At 44.7% G+C, this 18,422-nt stretch overlaps 1 protein-coding gene across 3 annotated transcripts in view; it reads left to right on the forward strand.

The window, feature by feature from the left end:
* The first annotated feature begins 8,510 nt into the window (after nt 1-8,510).
* Nucleotides 8,511-18,422, forward strand: part of PPARD (peroxisome proliferator activated receptor delta) — a 78,090-nt gene continuing 68,178 nt past the window's right edge. For 2 of the 3 annotated variants that reach the window (XM_047733026.1, XM_047733025.1), the window contains exons 1-2: nt 8,511-8,648; nt 12,381-12,464. The gene's annotated coding sequence lies outside the window, so the exon portion shown is untranslated. The remainder of the gene's footprint in view (nt 8,649-12,380; nt 12,465-18,422) is intronic. The other variant, XM_047733027.1, reaches the window with a different exon arrangement.

Consider the following 18,422-nt stretch of genomic DNA (forward strand, 5'->3'; position numbering starts at 1 on the left):
GCATTTTCTCTGAGGGTGCCCTGAGGAGAAGGGCCCCAAGCTCTCGGCTCCTCCAGGCTGGAGATTGGGAGGCTGCCATCTTCATTCCTGTCCTCCAAAGCGGTACATAAAGCATTCAGGAACAAAGATTACTGAGACCAAAACTGCGCAGAATACTTAGCCTGGCCCCTGGCAAGGGCGGTGCAATTCCACCTCAGGCAAAGACATTTGAGAATCACTGCAATAGCCAACCCCCCCACAGAAGATCAGCAAGAACATCCAGCCAAGACCAAGTTCAGCAATCAATGAGAACTGTGGAACTCCAGAGCTAGAAGAAAGCAACACATAGAATTCATGGTTTTTTCCCCATGATCCTTCAATCTTTCAAAGGTGAATTTAAAAAAATTTTTTTTCTTATTCTATTTTCTTTAACTTTTCCTCTTTCCTATTTTAACATTTTTAAACTATTTTATCTTATCAATAGCTTTTTAAAAAATCTTTTAAAATTTTCATTGTTATAGTCATATTTTATCCCCTCATTGTATTTAACCTTATTTTTGGTATACATATAGGATTTTTTTTCTTTAAAATTTTAGGATACAATTTCTTCTAATAGATCAAAATATACCCTAAAACTAGCAAATGGCTTTGTTCTAGTCTCCAGCCTGATCACATTCTCTCCTCTTTTCTTTCTTCTTTTTCCAACCAACTTTTTATCAATTCCTTTTTTAGAATCTTTCTAAATTTTCACCTTTACAGTCATATTCCATCCCTTCATTGTGTTTACCCTAATTTTCATATATATATATATATTTTTTTCTTTCTTTAAAATTTTGGGAAGTAGTTTCTTCTAAGAGACCAGAATAGACCCCAAATCAACTCTGTTTACCAGTCTAATATATATATATATATATATATATATATACTTTTTCTTTTTTCTTTTTAAGTTTTTCCCCCCATTCTTCTCCCCCCACTTTTGGGTCTCTTCTGATTTGATCTTCTGATTTGATTAGTGTATATTTTTCTGGGGTCTTTGGTACCCTTTTAGTATTTTGTTCTCTCATTAATCTATTCTTATCTGGATAAAATGACAAGGCAGAAAAACTCATCACAAAAAAAAGAACAAGAGGCAGTACCAACAGGTAGGGACTTAATCAGTATGGATATTAGTAATATGTCAGAACTAGAGTTCAGAATGACGATTATCAGGGTGCTAGCTGGGCTCAAAAAAAGCATGGAAGATATTAGAGAATCCCTTTCTGGAAAAATAAAATCCCTTTCTGGAGAGATAAAGGAACTAAAATCTAACCAAGTTGAAATAAAAAAAGCTATTACTGGAGGCTCTTACTGCTAGGATAAATGAGGCAGAAAGAGAAAATGAGTGATATAGAAGACCAAATGATGGAGAATAAAGAAGCTGAGCAAAAAAGAGACAAACAAACTACTGGACCATGAGGGGAGAATTCGAGAGATAAGTGATATCATAAGATGAAACAATATTAGAATAATTGGGATCCCAGAAGAAGAAAGAGAGAGAGGGGCAGAAGGTATATTAGAGCAAATTATAGTAGAGAATTCCTTAATATGGCAAAGGGAACAAGCATCAAAATCCAGGGGGTACAGAGAACCCCCCCAAAATCAATAAAAATAGGTCCATACCCTGTCATTTAATAGTAAAACTTACAAATATTAGTGACAAACAGAAAATCCTGAAAGCAGCTTGGGACAAGAGGTCTATAAAATACAATGGTAGAAATATTAGATTGGAAGCAGACCTATCCACAGAGACCTGGCAGGCCAGAAAGGACTGCATGATATATTCAGAACACTAAACGAGAAAAACATGCAGCCAAGAATACTATATCCAGCTAGGCTGTCATTGAAAATAGAAGGAAAGATAAAAAGCTTCCAGGACAAACAAAAGTTAAAAGAATTTGCAAACACCAAATCAGCCATATGGGAAATATTGAAAGGGGTCCTCTAAGCCAAGAGAGAGCCTAAAAGTAACAGACCAGAAAGGAACAGAGACAATATACAGTAACAGTCACCTTATGGGCAATACAATAGTACTAAATTAATATCTTTTAATAGTTACCCTGAGTATAAATGGGCTAAATGCCCTAGTCAAATGACACAGGGTATCAGAATGGATAGAAAAACAAGACCCATTGATATGCTGTCTACAAGAAACTCATTTTAGACCCAAAGACACCTCCAGATTTAAAGTGAGGTGGTGGAAAACCATTTACCTTGTTAACGGACATCAAAAGAAAGCAGGGGTGGCAATTATTATATCAGATAAATTAGATTTTTAAGCCAAAGACTATAATAAGACATGAGGAAGGACACTATATCATACTTAAAGAAGAAGATCTAACAATTTTAAATATCTATGCTCCTAATATGGGAGCAGCCAATTATATAAACCAATTAATAACAAAATCAAAGAAATACATCGATGATAATACAATAATAGTAGGGAACTTTAATACCTCCTCACTGAAATGGATAGATCATCTAAGCAAAAGATTAACAAGGAAATAAAGGCTTTAAATGACCAGATGGACATCACAGATATATTCAGAACACTCCATCCCAAAACAACAGAATACACATTCTTCTCTAGTGCACATGGAACATTCTCCAGAATAGATCACATCCTGGGTCACAAATCAGGTCTCAACCTGATCCCAAAAAATTGGGATCACTCCCTGCATATTTTCAGACTATAATGCTCTGAAGCTAGAACTCAATCACAAGAGGAAAGTTGGAAAGAAGTCAAATACATGGAGGCTAAAGAGCACCCTACTAAAGAATGAATGGGTCAACCAGGAAATCAAAGAAGAATTTAAAAAGTTCATGGAAACAAATGAAAATGAAAACACAATTTTTAAAAATCTTGGGACACAGCAAAGGCCATCCTGAGAGGAAAGTATATAGCAATACAAGCCTTTCTCAAGAAACAAGAAAGGTCTCAAGTATACAACCTAACCCTGCATCTAAAGGAGCTGGAGAAAGAACAGCATAGAAAGCTGAAACCCAGCAGGAGAAGAGAAATAATAAAGATCAGAGCAGAAATCAATGAAATAGAAACCAAGAGAACAGTAGAACAGATCAACGAAACTTGGAGCTGGTTCTTTGAAAGAATTAATAAGATTGATAAACCCCTGGCCAGATTTATCAAAAAGAAAAGAGAAAGGATCCAAATAAATAAAATCATGAATCAAAGAGGAGAGATCACAACCAACACCAAAGAAATACAAACAATTGGGCACCTGGGTGGCTCAGTGGGTTGAGCCTCTGCCTTCGGCTCAGGTCATGATCTCAGGGTGCTGGGATCGAGTCCCACGTCCAGCTCTCTGCTAGGTAGGGAGCCTGCTTCCTCCTCTCTCTGCCTGCCTCTCTGCCTACTTGTGATCTCTCTCTGTCAAATAAATAAATAAAATCTTAAAAAAATACATACAAACAATTATAAGAACATATTATGAGCAACTATATGCCAGCAAATTTGACAAACTGGAAGAAATAGATGCATTCCTAGAGACATATAAACTACCACAACTGGACCAGGAAGAAATAGAAAACCTGAACAGACCCATAACCAGTAAGGAGATTGAAGCAGTCATCAAAAATCTCCCAACAAACAAGAGCCCAGGGCCAGATGGCTTCCCAGGGGAATTCTACCAAACATTTAAAGAAGAATTAATATCTTTTCCAAAAAATAGAAATGGAAGGAAAACTTCTAAACTCATTTTATGAGGCCAGCATTACCTTGATCCCAAAACCAGACAAAGGCCCCACCAAAAAGGAGAATTATAGACCAATATCCTTGATGAACACAGATGCAAAAATTCTTGCCAAAATACTAGCCAATAGGATCCAACAGTACATTAAAAGAATTATTCACCATGACCAAGTGGGATTTATTCCTGGGCTGCAAGTTTGGTTCAACATCTGCAAATCAATCAATGTGATAAAATACATTAATAAAAGAAAGAACAAGAACCATATGATACTCTCAATAGATGCTGAAAAAGCATTTGACAAAGTACAGCATCCTTTCCTGGTCAAAACTCTTCAAAGTGTATGGATAGAGGGTACATACCTCAATATCATTAAAGCCATCTGTGAAAAACCCACAGCGAATATCATTCTCAATGGGGAAAAACTGAGAGCTTTTCCCTTAAGGTCAGGGACACGGCAGGATTGTCCACTCTCACCAATACTATTCAAGATAGTACTAGAATTCCTAGCCTCAGCAGTCAGACCACAAGAAGAAATAAAAGGCATCCGAATTGGCAAAGAAGAAGTCAAACTCTCACTCTTTGAAGATGTTATGATACTTTATGTGGAAAACCCAAAAGACTCCACTTCAAAACTGCTAGAACTCATACAGGAATTTAGTAAAGTGTCAGGATATAAAAATCAATGTACAGAAATCAGTTGCTTTTCTATATACCAACAGCAAGACAAAGAAAGAGAAATTAAGGAGTTGTTCCCATTACAATTGCACCCAAAACCATAAGATACCTAGGAATAAACCTAATGAAAGAGGCAAAGATTTCTGTACTCAGAAAACTATAAAGTACTCATGAAAGAAATTGAGGAAGAATCAAAGAAATGGAGAAATGTTCCATGCTCATGGATTGGAAGAACAAATATTGTGAAAATGTTGATGCTACCTTAAGCAATCTACACATTTAACACAATCCCTATCAAAATACCATCTATTTTTTCAAAGAAATGGAACAAATAATCCTAAAATTTATACGGAACCAGAAAAGAACCTGAGTAGCCAGAGGAAGGTTGAAAAAGAAAGCCAAAGTAGGTGGCATCACAATTCCAGACTTCAAGCTCTATTATAAAGCTGTCATCATCAAGACAGTATGGTATTGGCACAAAAACAGACACATTGATCAATGGAATAGAATAGAGAGCCCAGAAATAGACCTTCAACTCTATGGTCAACTAATCATTAACACAGCAGGAAAGAATGTCCAATGGAAAAAAGACAGTCTCTTCAACAAGTGGTGGTGAGAAAATTGGACAGCCACATGCAGAAGAATGAAACTGGACCATTTCCTTATACCACACACAAAAATAGACTCAAAATGGATGAAGGACCTCAATGTGAGACAAAAATCCATCGCAATCCTTGAGAAGAACACAGGCAGCAACCTCTTTGACCTCAGCCTCAGCAACTTCTTCTTAGAAACATCACCAAAGGCAAGGGAAGCAAGGGCAAAAATGAACTAGTGGGACTTCATCAAGATCAAAAGCTTTTTGCACGGCAAAGGAAACAGTCAACAAAACCAAAAGACAACAGACAGAATGGGAGAAGATATTCGTAAATGACATATCAGATAAAGGGCTAGTATCCAAAATCTATAAAGAATTTATCAAATTCAACACCCAAAGAATAAATAATCCAATCAAGAAATGGGCAGAAGACATGAACAGACATTTCTGCAAAGAAGACATGGCCAACAGACATATGAAAAAGTGCTCCATATCACTCGGCATCAGGGAAATACAAATCAAAATCACAATGAGATATCACCTCACGCAAGTCAGAATGGCTAAAATTAACAAGTCAGGAAATGACAGACGCTGGTGAGGATGTGGAGAAAGGGGAACTCTCCTACACTGTTGGTGGGAATGCAAGCTGGTGCAGCCACTCTGAAAAACAGTATGGAGGTTCCTCAAAAAGCTGAAAATAGAGCTACCCTACGACTGAGCAATCACACTACTGGGTATTTACCCTAAAGATACAAATGTAGTGATCCGAAGGGGCATGTGCACCTGAATGTTCATAGCAGCAATGTCCACAATAGCCAAACTATGGAAAGAACCGAGATGACCTAGATGACCATGAACTGATGAGTGGATAAAGAAGAAGTGGTATATATATACACAATGGAATACTATGCAGCCATCAAAAGAAATGAAATCTTGCCGTTTGCAATGATGTGGATGGAACTAGTAGGTATTACGCTGAGTGAAATAAGTCAATCAGAGGAAGACAATTATCATATAATCTCCCTGATATGAGGAATTTGAGAGGCAAAGTGAGGGGTTTGGGGTGTAGGGGAGGAAAAATGAAAAATGGGATCGGGAGGGAGACAAACCACAAGAAACTCTTAATCTCATGAAGCAAACTGAGGGTTGCTGGTCGGTGGGGGTGGGTAGGGAAAGGGTGGCTGGGTTATGGACATTGGGGAGGGTATGTGCTATGGTGAGTGCTGTGAAATGTGTAAACTTGATGATTCACAGACCTGTACCCCTGGGGCAAGTAATACGTTATATGTTAACAATAACAACAACAATAAAAAAAACCCAACCATGTTTGCATTATGAAAAAGATGCTCAGAATAAAAAAGTGGAAAGATAGTAACTCCTAGAAACACAACCCAAAGACAACTGCTGACAAGATATTGTGTTTCCTTTCAATTTTTTTTGAAAATTTTATTTATTATTTATTTGACAGAAAGAGACACAGAGAGAGGGAACACAAGCAAGGGGAGTGGGAGAGGGAGAAGCAGACTCCCCGCTGAGCAGGGAGTCCAATGTGGGGCTCGATCCCAGGACCCTGGGATCGTGAACCCAGCCAAAGGCAGATGCTTAACGACTGAGCCACCCAGGCGCCCCTCCTCTCAGTTTTTTTCTATCCTTTTTTTGTTTCCCAAACAGTATACATAGCTATACATGCTATTTATATCTCATCAGATTTTGCCTTTTCCCACTAATATCATATGATAACATTCCTTCCCCCCACCCTTTTTTTTTTTTACCAACTTTGCAGAGCATACTATTCCATCAGGAGCATACAACATTATTTACTAAACATTTCTCTGTTGTTGACAATGACCTTAGCCCCCAGGTTTTTGTTTTTTAAATAATATTGCAATGAGCAATGGAATTATGTGGCCTCAATATTAAATGCATACTTATTAAATATATTATTCTCTCTATATATATCTTTTAAATATAAATATGAAATGAGGTGGAAAATGTACAAATGTACAAAATGTAGTATCTTGAGAACACTCCCAGAATTTCTCTAAGGAAGGGAGCTATTTTTATTAGGAGAAATAAGACTTTTAGTGGTACAAAGGAAGATCTTTAGGGCACGAGTGTTAGCGGGAACCCTAGCAATGAAGAATAGGGTTAAGTTGTCTTTATCTGCCTGGAAATCAGGAAGAATTTGTTTTTCTCCAGAGATGGTGGGATAGAGGAGAGAATGGTCCGGCAGGGAGGGGAGGTAGTGATCTGGGAGAAGGCAAGACCCTAAGCAGTGAAGGGCCAGTTAGAAAACCTCAAAAGCATTGTTCAGAAAAGACTCTAAAGAATGTCTGGTGTGTGAGCCTCAACTGTTTGCAATGCATCATGGGACCCTGCTCCAGGGCTCAGAGCATCAGAATGTCTTCTCTACCCATGAATGTTTTGTGTGGGAAGATACGTGGGCAGTCCTCAGGAAGGGCTGAGCTTCATCTCTGCATTTTTGAACTGTGGCACTACAACGGCCTGGCAGAAACAAGAGCCTGAAGGCATCGAGATTTAGAAGAACACAAATCCCCGGAAACTGGCAGAAATCTAGAATCTAGGGAAGGCTTTGACCTCCACGATTCACTCTTACTTCAATCGCGAAGGGCAAGGAGGTTGACGTCTGAATGCACATTACAAAGTAATGCACATTTATTTCAAAAAGCATGAGAGAGAGAGAGAGAGAGAGAGAGAAGTAGGGAAAAAAAAATCACCCAGGGTTCTATCATCCAGACATCTGAGGGTGTGGCCTTAGGAATGTGTTTGAGAGGGAAGGGGTAACCTTAACTTTAAGGGCGGTGTTGAGAAGGGAGTTACACATTGCTGGTATACCTATGAGTCAAGTTTTGTTCATCACTAGATGACAAACCCAACTTCTCCCATACTGCCTACTAGCTGCTATGTATCTTTTCATGGTCTATCTGAAGGCACAGGTTTGGAATAACAGGTCCCTTCCAGGTCTCAAAAAACTAGTTTAGGAAGCCAGAGCAGAATTTGCTACAACAGTAAAGAGAATGCTCCCAGTTTAGGTGGATATTCAGGAAGATAGGTAAAAACTCCATAACCATAAATTTCTAGTTGCAGAAGCCTGTAGAGGGAGAAAACCCTTTCATTAAAATTACAAGCAGCATTGACTCCTTCAGCGTGGTCTGGAGACCCAGGTTCTAACCTCGGCGTTGCTTCTCACTGCAAGTCACTCACCTTCACTGGGACTGTTTCTTCACTGCAAGGACGGGAGGCTGTATTAGACGACCTCTAAATTCCTTTCCAGCTTTAAATTTCCTTTTGTGATACTTGCTACACTTGTCTTACTGGCCCTGGAACATCCCCTCCTGCTCCTCTCTCAGCCGCCGCGCCCGCATCCCGCACCAGAGGGCGCTGCAGGCGGGCCCTGTGGAGCGTGCGGTGGGCGGAGTACAGAATCGGGCGGAAGGGGGCGTGGAGAGAAGGGAGGGGGCTGAGGTGCGCGGTGACGTCAGGATGGTGGGGGCGGGTCCGAGCCGCGCAGCGTGTGACGCCGCGGCCGCCGCGGAGCTGGGGATTAATGGGAAAAGTTTTGGCAGGCTTCGGAGGATCCTGCGGAGCCTGCGGGACGGGAGCGGCGGCCCGGGAGACGGCCAGGACAGGTCAGCCCGGGTCGGGGGAAGCAGTAGGCGGGCGGCAGAAGGAGGCGGCTGGCCCTGGCTGAGGCGGCCCGCGGGGCCAGGGCGCGAGGCCCGGCGGGGAGTGGAATGGGGGGAGCGGCAGGGGTCCGCGGCGGAGCAGCTGCGGCTTCCCGACACCCCGGCCCTGGCCGGTCTGTGGTGGTTTGTGGGTCTCCTGGCGCCCCGCCGCCCTTGAGTCCCCAGCCTTTTGGAACCCCATCACTGAGCCCGAACCGCGGGCCTCCCCCACCCTACTCTGTACCCCCTCTTGGGCCTAGTGGCTCCGTCTCCTCCCACTTCTGTGGCCGAGACCCGAGAGCCGGGTCTAAGGCTCGGGGTCCTCTCTCGTTCCCTACTGTTGTCTCTGACCTCTTCCTTCATCTCTTCCCCGGTGTCTCCAAATCCATTGCCCTCTCTACCCAGGGTCTCCTTGGGGGAATCTTATCTGACCCTCTCGTTATCTCCTGACTTCGTCCCCCCACCCTTGCCCTGTCTTTGCTCTCTTTTTCCGTCCCTGTCCCTTCCTCCCCCTTTTGCCTGGCCCTTCTCAGGATTACGGCTCCCGGTCATCTTTGCGGTGTTATTAGGCTTTTTCTGTCCTTTGCCAGCAATCCCTGTCTACCTAAGCCCCTTCTACCCTGGTTACCCTCAGAGGCCCAATTTTTGCCTCTCTCTCTAATTTCCTTCTGATTAAGCCCTGTCTGCTGCATTCCTGTCAGCTGCCTCTCATTCCCTTCCAGTCCCTTACCTCTACTTCAGGGAGAAGCATTAGCTCCACACACTACTCTGCTTTCCCTTAATTTGCTATTGAGATACCCCTGGAGGGGGGGGTGTCCAGCCCCTGATTGAAGAAAGAGCTGAGGTAAGTAGCAGGCATGTCTATGTGGGAGCATTTACTCGGGTGTTGCATCAGGGATGGTGTCCAATTTGTAGACCATTCTAATCTCAGCTTTAATACTTCCCCTTTATGGGTCTGTTGACTTCCAGGAACCCTTGGGGAGAGACCAGCCGCTGACTTGGGTGTGTGCCAGGGGTAGCTGGAGGCCTCATCCAACTCTTTTCCCCTTCCAGGAAACAGGGCTCTCTGTCTTTCCACTCTGGATGTACCAAGCACAGTTACACCATGATACTCCAGATTATCTTTGGCCTCACTCCCACCCTTCACCCTTTGCCCCATCCCCAAAAGCTAAGAGGAGTCTCCAGAAGTTGGGTCCCAAAGAATCCCTTAACCTTTTTCCTCTGTACTGGCTCCAAGACATTTTTTTTCTACTTGAGTTTTGAAATAGATTGCTAGCCTGATAGCCCTGGGGCTGGCAGGCATCTGTCCCATTTGTTACTGGTCACTTGAATCAGCTTCTGATTTTCACTCATGTATCTCTGATCCACTGAACGTTAGGGCCTCCGATGAGTAGGTTCTCTTGAAGGTTCTTCTCCCTCCCGTTTTCCTTGAGAGCTTCATTTCTTGTGGATCCAGGAGGAAGTCTGACCCCTAAGTTCTGGTCCCTTTGCCCTGTCAGGTGGCTATCTGCCTGGGGAGTTGGTGGCGCTGCGTTTGATGGACGGTGTCAATGTTTCTGGCCACTCACAGAGATATCTTCTCTAGGGCCAGAAAGCCCACCGCCTTCCTGGTGTGTCTGGGGGTTTAACCTTCTTGTCAGGCAGAAAGTTCTTTTCAGATGCCTTCAATTTGAGCTCCTTTATTTGGAGAGATCTTTAGGAAATAACATTATCCTGTTTCTGGCCAGACTGATCTTGGAGGATTCTGAAAGCATGACCCACTCTCACATTTAGAAATGAATCCCTGTTGTTTCACCTGGCTCCAGGTTTCTAGGTCTCCTCTTTTGAGGATCGTGCTCTCTGTCTTTGAGCCAGAATTGGACACAGAATTGGCAACCTTCAGGAGCCATGGTGGAGAGCCAAGTGAGCCAGCTTAGACCAGACTTTAAAGTTTGGGAGCCCTCTTGTGTACTGACCCTTTTCTGTGAAAGGAATAGGACTGTGGACGTCTGAGCCACTCCCCTCTCCATTGACCCTTGAGTCCTTCCCTGAGCAGTGCCTGGGTGGGATTTGGATAGAATGGACCAAAACAAGTCTCTTGTTCTTACAAAAAGCATCCCTACAGAGTTTTAGTGCGTCGTTCTGATGAAGGTGAGGTTGTGCGTTTGGCAGTAAGTTAGTCCAGTCTGACTCCCAAGGACTTTACCTGACTCTTTCGAGAGTTTTGCTGCTCCTCTGTCTTTGCTTATCCATTAGTACTCTCCACTGAGGCAGCAGGTGAGAGGGGCTTAAGACGAGGTCAAGCCCAGTCCTTATGGAACAGCTTTGGCACCACCAGCTCTGGCTGGTAAGCTTCTTGCCATCTGTCCACCCTGTGGCCTTGGCGGTGGTCAGGGTTATCAGTGACCAAGTTCCCATTCAGTGAGTTTTGCAGAGTTTGGGTCAGCCTTCTCTGTTTTTCAAAGGTGTGGGCAGACAGGTCCCTGACATTATTCTACAGAGGGTGTAGCCCATCAGCTCCTTAGTTCTTTTTGTTTGGCTATTTCTTCTTGCCTCTCCACTACTGTTTTCCTCCTTTGGTGTAGGCCTCTACCCGTTCCAGAAGAATGGCCCTTACCCCACCTGTGGTCCCTCAGGGCCTGATAGAGGCCAGCCAGGGTTGCACGCTGGCCTGGGCAGCAGGTAGGCCTCTGCTCTCTGTAGAGTGCTGCTGTTCTGGCTGTTGTGCAAGCTGTCCTGAGGGCCTGCAGATTCCGGCATGTCCTAGGACAGTGCAGCTCCTCTCTCTCAGGAGGAGTCAGACCTGTCGCTTCTAAAGGCCTCAGCTGTAGAGCCCATCACTGCGGCCCACCTCCAGGGTGGTTCCTGCTGGCTGGGGAGCCCAGTTGCAGGGCGCACTACCCATGCCTGAGCAGGGCCTGCAGGTGCCAGGAGTTGCCTCACTGCCCTGCACTGTCCACGCTGGGATCACTCTCTTCTTCCTCCCTGCCCAGTGTCTCCACGAACTTTGTCTGTCCCTCCAGGCTCTGGCTTGTGTCACGTCAGAAGTTCTGTGTGCAATGCCCTCGTCTGTGCCACGTTGTTGTACATGGCACGGCAGTATCTGCTTGGGGATGGTGTGATGATCCTGAGTATTTTGCTGTGCCTTTGAATCCAGGGGGAGGAGCCACTTGCAGCAGCCATGTTTCACCAAGTCAGAGGAGAGCTGGGTGCTTGCTCGAACCTGGCAGGAAGGAGATGGCCCCTTGCATCAGGTTTCAGCCATGTGGGTCTTCTTCTTGGCAGATGGTTCCTGGCCTCCGTGGCTCTGAGGCTGGTGATTCGGGTGTGACTCTAGTCCTGCTGCCACAGGGCTTTGGTCAAGGACTCAAGCATGACTCAGGGCGTCTCCATTTCTGAGCTGCCACCTGTGGGGGCTGTTGGGCTCCAGGTCCCTTCTTCCCTTGGCCAGCTTCTTCTGCCTCGCCCAGGGAAAATGAGCAAAGCCGGTGTCTGCTTACTGAGAAATGAGCAGACTCCTTCCAGGATCAGGAAATATTTGCTGACTCAGGCTCAGAATAACATTTCAGGCTGTATGTGTGTGTATGAGGGACAAAGAAAGAGCCCGCTTACCTAAGAGCAGTTTTGGAGCCCTTGCGTTTACTTAAAACATGAACGCTACTTTTCTGACCCCAGTGCCTCTCCGCTAAAGATGTTGGGTTTCTTTCTGTCCTGCAGTGTTGTGTGGCGTTTTGGGCATGCACATGGTACTCACGCAGTGGCTTCTGTTCACCGATAGATGAGGACAGATGCACCAAAGAGGTAATCCCGTTTTCCTTACACAGGACCTCTGACGACCAACTGAGACATCCTAGGTTTAGGATCCTGGCCTAAAAGATGGAACAGTTTCACTAGGGCTGAGTTCCCAGATCCCAGGTGCCTGTCATAGCATGTGGTACTCGTTGCTTCCACATAGTGGGCACTTATTAAATAATTATTAAATGTCTATGGCTTATGTAGTTTTTTGGGGAGTATTGATATTTCCTCACCTTTGCACCCACTAAAACATAAAATCCACAAAGGGCAGGGACTTATTTTATTTCCTGTTGTGTCTAGGACTGCCTAGTGCTGAGGTGATGCTAAGTATTTGTTGAATGAATCAGTGCACAAACTTTTCTTCTCTGTCCATATGGGTGCCAGGCCACAAAGTTGGTGCCTTTCATTCTCTTTCATTTATGCATCGGGCATTCCTGAGTGTCTGCTAGGTACCAGGCACAGTACTAGACACTTGGGAAGTGATGATAGGAAAAAAAATAGATTCAGTCCCTGCCTGATGGGTCCAAAGTTTGTTGGCACACATGAAATCTGGGCATAATACACAAGAGTTTTTCCTTCCATCTCTGCTGGCATAGCAGGTCCTCACCAGTGTCTGAACAATGTGGTCGGCCTCTCATCACTGTTTCCCTGTTTGTTCTCAGGATGCCTGGCAGATTTTATAAACTCTCAGAAGGGGAGCTGCAGGGAACTCGATGTTCATTGTCTCAGCTCTCTGGGTGGCCGGGGCTGTGGGGAGGTCCCTGCTGGGGGCCAGGGGAAACATGGGCTCCTGTCTGATTTGTTTTAATCTCTGAAGTTCAGTGGTTCCAGCAGCTGTTTATGGGCTTCACTTCCCTTTCTCTGCCTTTAACACGCTGTGGGTTTTCCTGTTGCCAAACAGGGTGCTGAGCCCACACGTCTGTCTGTCTGTGGGGGCCAGCTCGCTTGTGGATCTTGCAGGAAGGCCTCAGGCAGGGGCCCCTCTGGTTGTCAAACCCATGCCCAGTCCTTCCTCTGAAGGAAATGTGAATGAGAAAGAAGGGGGGTGTGGGAGGCCGCTGAGGTTCCCTGAGAGGGGGTCAGGTAGAAGGGAGAGCCACTGAGTTCATGGCTTTGTCATTCGTTCCAGCAGCAGCTGGCCACAGAGCTGCATGTCCAGAGTTCACTTGTGCGGTTTATCCCTGAGCTTTGAGCTCCCAGTCCCAGCCAGAAGTTTTCCTTCTTAGTTTCCACTGGCAAAGGTGAGCCTAGGGCGTTATCAGATTTTTCAGTGCTAATCTCAGAAGTCTGTGGTGTGGTCGTTATCTTCCTTATCTTTGTCTTTCCCATCTGAGGTCAGGTCCTGTGACAGATGTTTCAGATACTGTCCTTGGCTGCTCCCCCTCCCTCCCCACCAAGGGTGTGGAGTCCTGCTGGGGAGAAAAGACATATGCACAAAAGATTTTGAAAATATGAAGAGAGCTGGTGGGTATGAGGATAATGGCAGGGATACTCATTTAGAGGAGCTGATCATTACTTTGGATCAGCTTTGTTCCTGAAGAAACTGGGTTTCAGATTGGGCCTTGAAAGAAAGTTGGTTTATTTTGAGGTGGTTTTTTTTTTTTTTTTTTTTTTTAGATTTTATTTATTTATTTGACAGAGAAATAGCACAAGTAGGCAGAGTGGCCGGCAGAGGGAGAGGGAGAAGCAGCCTCCCCGCTGAGCAGGGAGCCTGATGCTGGGCTTGATCCCAAAATGCCTGGATCACAACCTGAGCCATTCAGGCGCCTCAGTGGTTTTGTTTGTTTGTTTGTTTGTTTTTAAGATTTAATATATTTATTTGCCAGAGAGAGAACATGAACACAGCAGGAGGAGCTACGGGCAGAGAGAGAAGTAGGCTCCCCGCTGAGCAGGGAGCCTGACACAGGGCTTGATCCCAGGACCCTGGGATCATGACCTAAGCTGAAGGCAGATACTTAACCAGCTGAGCCACCCAGGTGCCCCTGAAGTCAGCTGTTGTGCTGTCATAAACAATGAATGTCATAAACATCATAAACGTCATAAACAATGATTCTCAAACCTTTTGACCTCAAGACTCTTTTACACTCTTGAAAATAATTAGGGGCACAAGAACTTTTATTTATCTTAGTAGAAACTAAAAACTGAGGAATTTTTTTTAAATTACTAACTTATTAATCCATTTAATATAATAATAAACCCATTACATTTACCACAAATGACATGTTTAAGAAAAAATGGTTATTTTTCAAAACAAGTTTGAGAGAAGTGGCATTGTTTTACATTTTTGGCGATCTCTTAATGTCTGGTTTAACAGAAGACAGCTGGATTCTCATAACTGCTTCAATCTGCTTTGGTCTCTTGAGATATGTTGTTTTATTTGAAGGCCATGAAAAAAATCTGGCTTCACACAGATAGGTTGTTGAGAAAGAGGGGGTAATAGCTTTTAACAGCTTTTGCAGATAATTGTGGATATTCTTTGATATGATACCAAAAACAGGACAAATGGTAGTTTCTTAAAGGGTAGCTGGAGTGTGGAGTCTGAAATCTTACCAACCGAGTTTTCATACTATAACATTAAAATCCATGGGTTCCTCTTGTGCTTTGAATGGATCTTTTACTTTAAGTTGGTCACCAGAAAATATTGGTTCACTAAGTCACATAAATCTTTTAAATGTTGACATATTTCATTTTACAATATCAATAAATCAGATTAATACCACTGATCTCAACAGAAAGGCATTCAAGTGTTGGGAAGCTGTTAAGCTCAGAGTGGTGGATACAAGTTTTCCATAATTTGGATTTTCTCTTGAAAGCTTGATTTTTATCACTGGTAACATACTCTCAGGTTTTTTTGTTTGGTTGGTTTTTTGTTTGTTTGCTTAAAGATTTTATTTTTTGAGAGAGAGCACGGGTATATGTGTGTGGGGTGGGGCAAAGGGAGAGGGAGAGAGAGAATCTCAAGCCAACTCCCCACTGAGTGCAGAGCCTGCCACAGGGCTCGATCCCATAACCCTGAGATCATGACCCAGGCCAAAACCAGAAATAGGACACATAACCCACTGAGCCACCCAGGTGCCCCCCCATACTGTCAGGCTTTTTATTTGAATCTCCCTTTCCAAGAAAAAGTCTGTCAAATACTCAAAGTCTAAATAATTATAATGTGTTACTCTTTTCTTTCTTTTTTTTAAAGATTTTATTTTATTTATTTGACAGAGAGAGATCACAAGTAGGCAGAGAGGCAGGCAGAGAGAGAGGAGGAAGCAGGCTCCCCGCTGAGCAGAGAGCCCGACGTGGGGCTCGATCCCAGGATCCTGAGATCATGACCCGAGCTGAAGGCAGAGGCTTAACCCACTGAGCCACCCAGGTGCCCCTACTCTTTTCTTTGAAGTAAAAATGTTTCAAGAAGAAAATGACTAGCTTGCAACTCAGTCTCACAGTTTTTCTTGAGACAACCATATGACTTTCCTTACAAAGAATATTTAAAAGACATACTTAAGAGTCATGATTTAACAAAGTCAGTTTTTATTGTCTCATCCAGCAGTTCCTTCCCTGATTTACCAGCTAGTGGCCCTGGGGGCCTCAGTGTGGGGGAGACGCCAGGTTCTCTTCAACAGTTGGGTGTTCTGGGCGGTGCAACATGACACCCCTTCTTTATGTTATGTTATATTATGTTATTTATTTTTGAGTCCAATCTTCAAAGCCTGACTTCCACCCAGCCTTGTCATCATCTCCACAGCTCTCCAGAGATCATTGGCGAATTCCCCACAGCTCATAGTGCCACACCTGTGAAAGAGTTCTCCCACGGGGAGGACACTGGAGGGAGAGGCTCCCTATGTTGTGGGAAAACCACTTCGTGCTTAATTTCATTCCTCTACTGTTAGGCCAATAGGTGCCTCAAAGCAGATTTTCATTGCCTTCATTTGCAATCTTCTGTAACTCCTTGATCCTTGTCTTAGTACTGCTCTTGGCACTTCCCTCCTCCAAGAGTTGTAACCTCAGAGGCACACAGTTCTTTGGCTTCCACTCCTGTGGAAGTCCAGGCCAGCTTTGCTCTCCCAGTGGCAGCTGTAGCCAAGCAGGCCACCCTACATATCCAACAGTCTGCGGGCCCACTCGCTCCTCAGAAACAGGCCTTCCTTCACTCTGCCAGAACCCAGAGCTTTACCTCTCATCCCCTTTCCCAAACAAGCAAAGAAGGTACACTTTCCTCAGTGTCCCTTTGTTGCTTCCAGCATTGCCTTGTTCGTGTCTCACACTCTCTTCACCTCCAGGGCTATAGATGTTTTGGGCTGGGGAATTCTTCATTGAGTAGGCTGTGTGTTGTGGGATGTTTAGCATCATTCCTGGCTCGGACCCACTAGATGTTAATAGCAACCCTCCCCTGCTTCTGCCTCCCTTCCCTGCACCAGTTGTGAAAACCAAGAATGTCTTCAGACATTGCCACATCCCCCAATACAGGGCAGACTCACCCCTGGTTGACAGCCACTGCTCCATTGCTTTGCCCACTAAATATTTCTGGCCAATTGGGTCCTCTGGTGAACATGACATCAGTAGAACCAATATGGGAAGCATGCAGTTCTTACACTGGAAAAGTCTCCTCCTCAGTCATCTCACTGAGCCCTTGAGGGCTTTGGGGAGGATTAAAATAATTCATAATGAGCTGGCATGTTCCAACTCAGTAAGAAGCCATATGACGTCTATGCAACAGAGGGACAGTGCCCAAGGTGTAAAGCAAGGTCCTGGAGTGGCTGTGTTTGTTGTGGCTTGCTTATCCAAATATTTCAGTGTCTGTGCCAAAACCATCTTTCTATAGCTCTCAGAGGTGCCAAGTACAATAGAGTTGGTGATATGTCGCAGGTAGACTGCCATTAACCTGTCTGTTCCTGACATCAGACATTACCAGCTGATCGGCTGCTCTGATCACAGCAGTCATCCTCCCCTCACCGAAGCCACAGGGGTTCTCAGAACCCTCTACCCAAGGCAGTTCTCATGAAAGAAGGCTTACCTGCCATCGCTGATCGTGAGCTTGTCTGTCTGGTCCAGACCATTTCTTTCCAGCTTCCCCTCCTGCAAAAGCCTTCAAGAGAGCTGAGAGATCCTGATGGCTTCCCCTGGGCCCTCAGCGCTTGCATCTTGGGATGCACTCCTGCGTGATCCATTGGAGGCCGCAGATTGCAGACGACCCTTCAAGAGTAGATCTCCAAGGAGGCCCACCAAAGGCTAAAATGCTCAGTTCCAAGAAATTAATTCCCCACCCTATAGATAATAGCAAGCAATGATAGCAAAAGAAAGCCCCTGGCCCAGGACACTGCCAAGATTCCTGCTCTGGTCTTTCTTTCATGTAGACCAGAGGTCTGAACTCTGTTTCTTCCACACTCTTGCAATCTGTCTGCCATGGTGGTAGACTGGGTCATGGTCCCCAAAGGTATGTAGGCCGTAACCCCTGCGACCTGTGGATGCTACCTTATATGGCAAAATGGACTTGGCCAAGGCGATTAATTTAAGGATCTCGCAATGGGGAGATTATCTTGGATTATCTGAGTGGGCCCTAAGTGCAGTCACGGGTGTCCTGTGAAGAGGATGGCAAAGGGAGATTTGATATAGAAGAGGGCAGTGGGACTGCAGGCTGCTACCCCACGGGCTCTGAAGATGGAGGAAGAGGCCAGGGAGCGTGAGGAATGCAGCTCTAGGAGCTGGAAAAGGCCAGGAAGCAAGCACTCCCCGAGAGCCTCTGAAGGAAGCGTGGCCTTGCCAATACCTTGATTTTGGAGTGAAACCAATTTTGGACTTTGAGCTGTAAAAGAATAAATATGTTTTGTTTGAAGCCAATACGTTTGTAGTAATTTGTAGCAGTGGCAATAGGAAACCACTCCAAGGCTCATTTGCCTCCAGGCCCAGGGGGTGTGTTGGCTGGCCCTCACTCTTGTTTCAAGTCTTAGAGCACCCCTGTTGCAAGATTCTAGG

This window comes from Lutra lutra, chromosome 6, assembly GCF_902655055.1.
Source record: "Lutra lutra chromosome 6, mLutLut1.2, whole genome shotgun sequence".
Lineage (NCBI taxonomy): Eukaryota > Metazoa > Chordata > Mammalia > Carnivora > Mustelidae > Lutra > Lutra lutra.